Source organism: Taudactylus pleione, unplaced genomic scaffold, assembly GCF_031769625.1.
Source record: "Taudactylus pleione unplaced genomic scaffold, aTauple2 ptg000699l, whole genome shotgun sequence".
Classification (NCBI taxonomy): Eukaryota; Metazoa; Chordata; class Amphibia; order Anura; family Myobatrachidae; genus Taudactylus; species Taudactylus pleione.
The window spans coordinates 2,415,309-2,424,953 of record NW_028285101.1 but is presented as its reverse complement, the minus strand read 5'-3'; the positions used below and the strand labels follow the sequence as shown (position 1 = coordinate 2,424,953).

At 47.0% G+C, this 9,645-nt stretch overlaps 1 protein-coding gene across 5 annotated transcripts in view; it reads right to left on the bottom strand.

Annotated features, from left to right (window-relative positions):
* The window catches only part of LOC148477692 (uncharacterized), an 81,533-nt gene that overhangs the window by 1,706 nt on the left and 70,182 nt on the right, over positions 1–9,645 (bottom strand). The window lies entirely within an intron of this gene.

Sequence of the window (9,645 nt, the reverse complement as noted above, 5' to 3'; positions counted from 1 at the left end):
AAATGTTGAGGTTGCACAAATTGCCTACAGTAGCTTTGTATAGGATTGTTAAACTGTGTTTATGTATCTTATTTTCTTATGAAGCCAAGTAAAATAAAATATGTATTTATTTCAAGACGCTATTAGAAGACATCTGTCCTGAAGTAACATACTTGAATAGACTAAAATTCAGGAAAGTAAATCCCAGCAAAAGCATCACGTCCCCAAACCATAACAATCGGACTGGTCACAGCAGGTGTAAACGCTTCACTTATTATATTCAGTTATGTTGCACTCAAAGTAAACCATCACTCTGTACAGAATACAGTCTCTTTTAGGCTAAATAATAGTGTCTTTGCATTCATAGGTGTTTCTATAACTAGGTTTTTTTAAAAATGTATTCTTTTTTTCTTTTTAAATTGAGCGATATTTTATTAATTTATCAAACTTTATCATATAAAAGAAAAGCAGCAGACAATACAATATCCAAAGAAATTTGTAGTACAAAAGGAAATATATGTTGCATGTAGCGGAATTAGAGCCATAAAAAATAACCAGGCATGTTTAAAAATATCAATACTTGGATTAACTGAGTAAAAAAAGAAACAACAATATAGACATAAAGAATTAAAGTATCAAATATTTGTACTGTAAATAGATACAATAACTACTACACCTAACATACTAGAAGAAAAAAAATATGTTAACGAAAAATAGGGTACATCTTGTAAATTATCACCTGAGAAAAAATAAACAAACAACAAAAAGGAATTTAATAAAAATATTATACATCATTGGTTGAATAAAGCCGGGAACTCCAGAACCACTAGTAACTGTCTAACAGCAATTATCCCCCCCAAAAAATCAGAAGAGTTAGGATAAGCAATAACCTTTTTCCATACCATGTGCCTAAAAAGACTACTCATCTATCTGGAAGAGCATATCTAGAGTGCTACCACCTGCTCCAAACACTGTCATATTTATCTTCAGCCTTTCTAGTCATATATAATATATTTCATGTTGACTGTGGTACAAACCAGGGGCAATCATGCCATAAAATCTGGCCCATGGGAGGCCATTCAAGAGTGGGCCACACCAGGGGAGTTTCTAGAGAGGAGGGGGCCCGTGTGCAGTCTCCGACACGGGCCCCCTCCTCTCCTCCCGCCAGCGCACTGAGCTGTGCGCAGTCAGCGCCAGAGTTATAGACTCTGGGCACTAGAGTGTGCACAGAGCCTATAGTGTATGCACAGGTTACCTGGAAAATGGGCGCGCCGACGTGGGACTCCGGAGAGGTAAGTATTATTATGGGTGCAGGGTGTGCGGTACCCAGGGGCCCGTGTTCCCCGCACACCCTGCACCCATTATAGATATGCCCCTGGGCCACACACACTTTAGCTAGCGTGCCCAAGTTAATAACATATTGTCTGCTATAGTTGTAAAGAATATTATCATCCAGAATAACCAGACAACAAGCCATAAGTGTAATAAGGGACGAAGGAATCCCAGTACTAGATAAAACATCTTTAACTTTACCCCAAAAGGTATGAACTGTAGGACATACCCAAAGAAGACACCAAAATATACCAATAGCTGCCTGACATGTTGGACACTGGGCTTGTTTCACATCCTCCAAACTTCAATAATCGAACAGGGGTTAAATACGATACTTATGGATGCAGTGGAAACGCAAGGGCAGTCAAGGGCTCTGTCCCATTCACTATCATTCAAAGGACCCACATCTACCTCCCATTTCTCTTTAAGATATGGTAATATAGATTCATGATAGCTTGACATGAGATAAGAGTAGATGAAGGATATTGACTTGCGAGAACCTAATGACAAGCGAGTCAACTTCATGAGGAAGGATTAGATGGCCCATAAATGAACTGAGCAGCTAAGGCGTGCCTGAGTTGCAGAAATCTATAGAAATATGAACCCGGTAAGCTAACTTCATCCAGCAATTGAGAGAAGGATTTAAGAATAGAGTTCCCATATAAGTGCCCCATGGAGGTAATGTCTCTGGGCCCCCACACCTCTCTAACTTGAAGAAACTTCAATTCAGGAAATGCCCTAGAGTTCCACAAGGGGCTATCTGGGTCTAGACCATCAAACTGCGTAACACCAGAGACCAACTTCCAAATATTAATGGCCTGTATTAATAATGGGGGCATGGATCTAGTAATTTTACCACTCAATAAGGCCTGCAAGGGCGTATGCCCAGGAGTAGCCTGAGACACCAGCAGCAAATGTAAAGCATCAGGAGAATTATCTTGAATCCAAGTCCTCACATGTGCTAGCTGCGCAGCATAGTAATATAAACAGAGATTTGGAAGAGCCAGCCCACCCATAGACCTCGTCAACACCTTAAATCTAATATGAGGGCTGCGGTTCACCCAAATCAGAGAAGACAACATAATAAAGCAGGGAGAAACACTGGAGACTGCTTTAATACATACAGGAACTTAGGTTGAACTATCATTTTAATCAGGTTGATCCTAACAGTAACGGTAAGAGTCAGCCAAGTAATTGTCTTCTCTTTCAAGTATGTAAGTAAGAGATGTATATTCAGCATGATATACTCCTGTGGGGAGTTAGTTATCCAGACACCAAGGTATTTAAATTGAGTCGCACACCGCAAGGGAAGTGAAACTCTGGAATAAATCTTCCATTCTTCCCCTTAGAGGATGACTCCCTATTTCTCCTAGAGTACCCACCAAATATGTCGATAACATGAAGAACAACAGGCATAGCTACTGTATAATCAGGTAAAACCAAAAGCAGATCGTCCACGTAAAGAGCCACAGTATCCACTCTAGTTCCCAACCGACAACCCACAATAGTGGGATGAGACCCTCAGAATGCATGCAAGGGGCACAATGGCTAATGCAAAGGAAGTTGGAGACAGCGGACAATCTTGTTTTGTATCACAAACCCATTTACTGATACTCTGGCACTAGGCTTTTAATACAATAATTGAACCCAACGCAAAAAAAAACGAGCCAAACCCCATACATTTCATAACCTCCCACAGAAACGGCCACTCCACCGAGTCAAATGCCTTCGCTGCGTCCAAAGATACAAAGACCGAGGAGGACTCATCCCCGTGGGAGGCCTGAATTTGAGAAAACAGACATCTAATATTTATGGAAGTAGACATACCTGGCATAAAGCCTGTCTGGTCCGGGTGAACCACCGAGGTGATGACTTAATTGAGTCTTAAAGAAAGAATTTTGGCCAGAATCTTTGCATCAATAGATATTAAGGATATAGGATGATATGTGTCCGAATATTTGGGATCCTTCCCCGGTTTTAGCAGAACCAGAATCAATGCCTCTGACATAGAAGCAGGGAATCTCATAAATTGTTATACAGTTCTAGTAATTTAGGAACAAAGATTCGGACATGCTTTTTAGAAACTTCCATAAGGATACCATCTATACCTGATCTTTACCCCCCGGAAAGGAATTAATTGCCATGTCTACTTCCTCCAACGTCATCTGGGCATCTAGAAAAGACTGTGCTTCTGGAGTTAAACAGGGGAGCCTAAGTGAGGCAACATAGGATGATAAATCTGATATATTACAAGAAAGTCGTGATTTATGCACTTCTTTGTAAAAAGAGAGGAAAGCATCGGTTACGTCTGAAATCAAGGTTACGTCTTCTCTAAAAATGTCTGAAATGGTATTAGTGGGGTGGTCAGCATGGACCAAATGCGCTAGAAAACTGCCTGGCCTGTCAGCATAGACATAATGAGAATTTGCACGAAACTGCAACCTGCGGTTAGTCCTGTCCAATAAGTGAGCAGTCCACCCTGCACCCATAATATACTTACCTCCCCGGAGTCCCACATCGGCGCGGGGGTCTGGCGCTGTAAAAACGTCAGGAAAATGGCCACGGCTGCCACTTTCCCATCGTTTGTGCAGTACAGGAAAAATGGCCACTGCGGCCATTTTCCCAGTGACCTGCGCATACGCTATAGACTCTGGGCAGAGCCGGACGCTCTGACAGAGCGCTCGCTCCGAATCAGGGCATATTTTTTTTCTTTATGGAGCGGCCACCCACAGCTAATGTGAGCAGCCAGGATGATGGTCACGATGGTCAAGACCATCGCGACCATCGGGCTTGCGACAAGACCCTTGTGGTAGGGTCTCATGGCCGCAAGCCCCAGAGAACTTTCGGCTCAAACAGAGCCGAAAGCTCTCCCACTGACATCACTTGTGATGTCAGTGGGGCCGCCCCCAGACGGTAGGCGTTCTCATGGGAACGCCTCCGTCTGGGCAGCCACCCCCCCGGCCCGCCCACCAAAGGAGTCTCGCGCTTGTGCACGACGGAGCCGGCTCAGTCGTGCGCATGCGCTCTGGGCCACCATCAACCCGGTTGCGAGTGCTCAGCGCTTGCGACTGGGTCTGAATCAGGCACAGAGTCTATAAATCCGGCACTGGCTGCGCACAGCCCAGTGCGCTGCCGGCTGCTGAACGGAGAGGAGGGGACCCGTGACAGAGACTTGCACGAGCCCCCTCCGCACTAGAAACGCCCCTGCCATGGAGCCACACAAATCTAAGCCCAATATCAATGGGAAGTGATCTGAAACACCCCTTGTTTTATATTCAATTTGAGAAATCTTGGAAAGCAGGCAGTAGGGGACCAGGGCCAAGTCAATCCTGAAGGAGGAGTGAAATGAGAGGAAACAAAAAAAACTGATGCACTCCAGGATGTTTTTCCTGCCAGCCAGCAACCCCCCCCCCATCCCCCCCCCATCACCCCCCCCCCCCCTTATACAGTGGCTCCCGAGGACTCTCGCAATCTATCTAGAGCTGCATTTAAAACATTGTTAAAGTCCCCTAAACAAAGCACGGAGGTGTTAGGGGAGCCTGCAATAAATTCAGTTGCCCGTATCAATATATCATACAAGAAAGAGGGTAGAATGTATACAGCCAGTATAAAAAGCGGAGTAGAATAAATCATACAATCTTAAAAACCTATCGCCCGTAAGAATCTGTTTGAATCTTATTGAGTACAAAAGGTACCGATTTATTTATGAGCACAGATACTCCTCTAGAGGCGGCCGTGTGAGAGGTATGATATGCCCATCTCACCCAGGGACGTTTTAGTGAGAGCAATTTACCCCCTACCAGATGAGTCTCTTTTTGATCTAAACAATTTGTTCAAACAACAGTTTTGGTCCATTTTCAAGCGTTTGGGAGCAAATTGCTGATTGTGGGCCTGATTCAGACCCGCTTGCGAGCGCTGAGTGCTCGCAAGCGGGTCGATGATGGGCCAGTGCGCATGTGCACGACGGACCCGGCTCCGTCGTGCGCATGCGCGAGACCCGGATAGCAACGGGCAAGCCGTCGCTATGGGTCTCGCTACAAAGGGGGCGTGCTGTCGATGGTGATTGACAGCACGCCCCCTTTGGTGGGCGTGCCGGGGGCATGGCTGCCCAGACGGAGGCGTTCCCATGGGAACGCCTACCGTCTGGGGCTGGCCCCACTGACATCACTCCAGGGCTTGCGGCAGACGAGACCCTACCACAAGGGTCTCGTCGCAAGCCCGATGGTCGCGATGGTCTTGACCATCGCGACCATCTTTTTGGCCACTCGCTATAGCTGTGGGTGGTCACCCACAGCTATGCGAGCGGCCAGGAGGCCGCTCTAAAATTCAGAGGGGCGGCCCTGATTCAGAGCGAGCGCTCTGTCAGAGCGTCCGGCTCTGAATCAGGCCCTGTATTTCTTACCAGACTTTCATTCCAACCAATCAACTAGTTGGCTGGTTGGAAAGATAATCTTTAGATGTGTGGCCAGCTTAACAGTAATTCACCCTCCCATACACATAACCACATATATTTAGTGGGCCTTGAACATTCATGTGGCAAAAGAGACAGATTTGGACATGGCTGTCCCTGGTCTGATGGCATAATAGTGGCATGTGAAAGAGTCTGATGGTATAATAGTGGCATGTGGAGGAGTCTACGTGCTGTCTTCGCAAGAGTTCCGTCTACTTTATCTTGTGCCATTTATCACCGTGTCTTCGCCTACATCTTTGTGGATTTATTTTTGCCCTTGTCGACTTGTGTTTCTGTTCATTCAGTTGTTATGTGTCAATCTATTAAGCTCCATCACTATATTACATTTCTCTTGTACTTTAATAATGTAATTGCTAAAAAAAAAAAAGTCCCTTAATTAATATAGCTCTCATCAACTCCATGGTTAAACCAGTGGCGTAACTAAGGGGGGTCGAGCAGGGCGTGTGCCTTGGGCGCCGTAGGACTGGCAGCTCGGGGGGGGGGGCAGGCGCCGCCGGCCACGGTACCGGCCTGCCCTGGTTGGGCAGTGTAGCACCGACCACAGTGTCTGCAGTCAGCGCTACACATTTACACAGGACCGGTGCTAGGCTTCCCTGCGCCAGTCCTGTGCTGCACAGCCGAGCCCCTTCCCTCCCCCTGAGCGGTTGCCCAATAGCGCCAGGAAGAGGGTGGGAGGCGGACTCAGGCTGTCATAACACACACATCGCCGCCAACCCGGCAGCAATGTGTGTGTTTATCAGCAGCCAATGAGAGTCAGACGACTCTCATTGGCTGCTGCTGCACACACATCACCGCCGAGCGGCAGCGATGTGGGTGTTTATCAACAGCCAATGAGAAACAGACAGACTCTCATTGACTGCTGCAGTGCCCAACTGCAAGAGCTGGGCTGGAGCTCACTCATGAGCTCTACCTTCCGGCTCACGCAGTGGGTAATGGGAGAGACGTCATGACGTCTCTCCCATAATGCTGAGCGCGCCAGCCCGGGCGAACTGACGTGCGGTGGCGGGAGCAGTGGCCGGAGCGTGGATTCAGGTAAGTGTATATATATATATTTTTTTTTAACGTGTCTGCACTACTGGGGTCACAACGGGGGAGGGGGTGGCTACTATTGGCGGCACCATTACTGGGTGGGACCTCTACTGGGGGTGGGGCACTACTTGTGTCTACTACTGGGGGGGTTACTAGTGGGGGGACTACTCCTGGAGGCACTTCATCGGGAGGGGGAACCTCTACTGGGGACTACTACTGGGGGAAAACTACTACTGGGGGCACTATATAAGGGGCTTACTACTAGGGGCACTACACTGGGGGGACAACTACTGGGGGCAATAATAGGAAGGACCACTACAGGGGCACTGGATAGGGGGGATCACTACTGGGGGTCTGCATAAGGGGGATCAATACTAGGGGCACTGCATTGTGGGGACTGCTACTGGAGGCACTATATAAGGGGCACTGCATAAGGGGGCACTTCATAAGGGGGACCACTACAGGGGGCACTAAATAGGGAGAACCACTACAGGGGGCACTGGATAAGGGGATCACTACTGGGGGCACTGCATGGGAGGGGACTACTGCAGGCACCACTATATAAGGGGCTTACTGCTAGGGGCACTGCACTTTGGGGGAAAACTACTGGGGGCACTAAATAGGGAGGACCACTACAGGGGGCACTGGATAGGGGGGGATCACTACTGGGGGCACTGCATGGGGGGGACTACTGCTGGGGGCACTGCATGGGGGGGATCACTACTGGGGGGACTACTGCTGGGGGCACTGCATGGGGGGGCGGAACTACTACTGGGGGCACCACTATATAAGGGCTTACTGCTAGGGGCACTGCACTGGGGGGACCACTACTGGGGGCAATAATAGGAAGGACCACTACAGGGGCACTGGATAGGGGGGGATCACTACTGGGGGTCTGCATAAGGGGGATCACTACAGGGGGCACTATATAAGGGGCACTGCATAAGGAGGAACACTACTGGGGGCACTTCATAGGGGGGACCACTACAGGGGGCACTGGATTGGGGGGGGCACTGCATTGTGGGGACTGCTACTGGGGGCACTATATAAGGGGCACTGCATAAGAGGGAACACTACATGGGGCACTGCATTGGGGGGACCACTTCTGGGGGCACTGAATAAGGGGAACTAATGGGGGGCTGTATAAGGGGGACCACTTCTGGGGGCACTGAATAAGGGGAACTAATGGGGGGCTGTATAAGGGGGACCACTACTGGGGGTACTGTATAAGGGGCACTACTATGGGCCTGCATAAGAGGGACCACAACTGAGGACATTGCATACTGGGGGTACTGTATAAGGGGCACTACTGGAGTTAAGGTGCATATGGATAGGAATGTTCTGAGTGACGATAAAGGGAGGGTGTCATGTTGACACTCCCCATTTTAAAGTGACAACTCCTAGTTTTCGGCATGCGCACAAGGGGGCGGCTCCATTTTCAAATTTGCCCTAGGCTCCTAATACCCTTAGTTACGCCATTGGGTTAAACACAATTAAACTAGAAGTAATAATAATAATAATCCTAAAATAACACGTATTCAAAATAGGATTAATACTCAGTCCCAGTACTTACATTATTTTCAGTAGTTCAATTTATATAATCCTCAAAGTTAAAAACTGGATCGGTATATCTATCAATACTTACAGTCAGGTCCATAAATATTGGGACATTAACAGAATTTTCATATTTTGGCCTCTATTCATCACCACAATGGCTTTGAAATGAAACAAACAAGATGTGATTTAACTGCAGACTTTCAGATTTAATTTGAGGGTAATTACATCCAAATCAGGTGAACGGTGTAGGAATTACAACGGTTTCTATATGTGCCTCCCACTTTTTAAGGGGCCAAAAGTAATGGGACAAACTAAACAATTCTAAATCTAACTTTCACTTTTTAATACTTTGTTGCAAATCCTTTGCAGGCAATTACAGCCTGAAGTCTGGAACGCATCGACATCACCAGACGCTGGGTTTCATCCCTGGTGATGCTTTGCCAGGCCTCTACTGCAAATGTCTTCAGTTCCTGCTTGTTCTTTCGGGGCATTTTCCCTTCAGTTTTGTCTTCATCAAGTGAAATGCATGCTCAATCGGATTCAGGTCAGGGGATTGACTTGGCCATTGCATAACATTCCACTTTTTAGCCTTAAAAAACTCTTTGGTTGCTTTTGCAGTATGCTTCGGGTCATTGCCATCTGCACTGTGAAGCGCTGTCCAATGAGTTCTGAAGCATTTGACTGAATATGAGCATATAATATTGCCCGAAACACTTCAGAATTCATTCTGCTGCTTTTGTCAGCAGTCACATCATCAATAAATACAAGGGAACCAGTTCCATTGGCAGCCATACATGCCCACGCCATGACACTACCACCACCATGCTTCACTGATGAGGTGATATGTTTTGGATCATGAGAAGTTCCTTTCCTTCCCCATACTCTTCTCTTCCCATCACTCTGGTACAAGTTGATCTTTGTCTCATCTGTCAATAGGATGTTGTTCCAGAACTGTAATGGCTTTTTTAGATGTTGTTTGGCAAACTCTAATCTGGTCTTCCTGTTTTTGTGGCTCACCAATGGTTTGCATCTCGTGGTGAACCCTCTATATTCACTCTTGTAAAGTCTTCTCTTGATTGTTGACTTTGACACATATACATCTACCTCCTGGAGAGTGTTCTTGATTTGGCCAACTGTTGTGAAGGGGTTTTTCTTCACCAGGGAAATAATTCTTTTGTCATCCACCACAGTTGTTTTCTGTGGTCTTCCGGGTCTTTTGGTGTTGCTGAGCTCTCCGGTGCGTTCTTTCTTTTTAAGAATGTTCCAAACAGTTGATT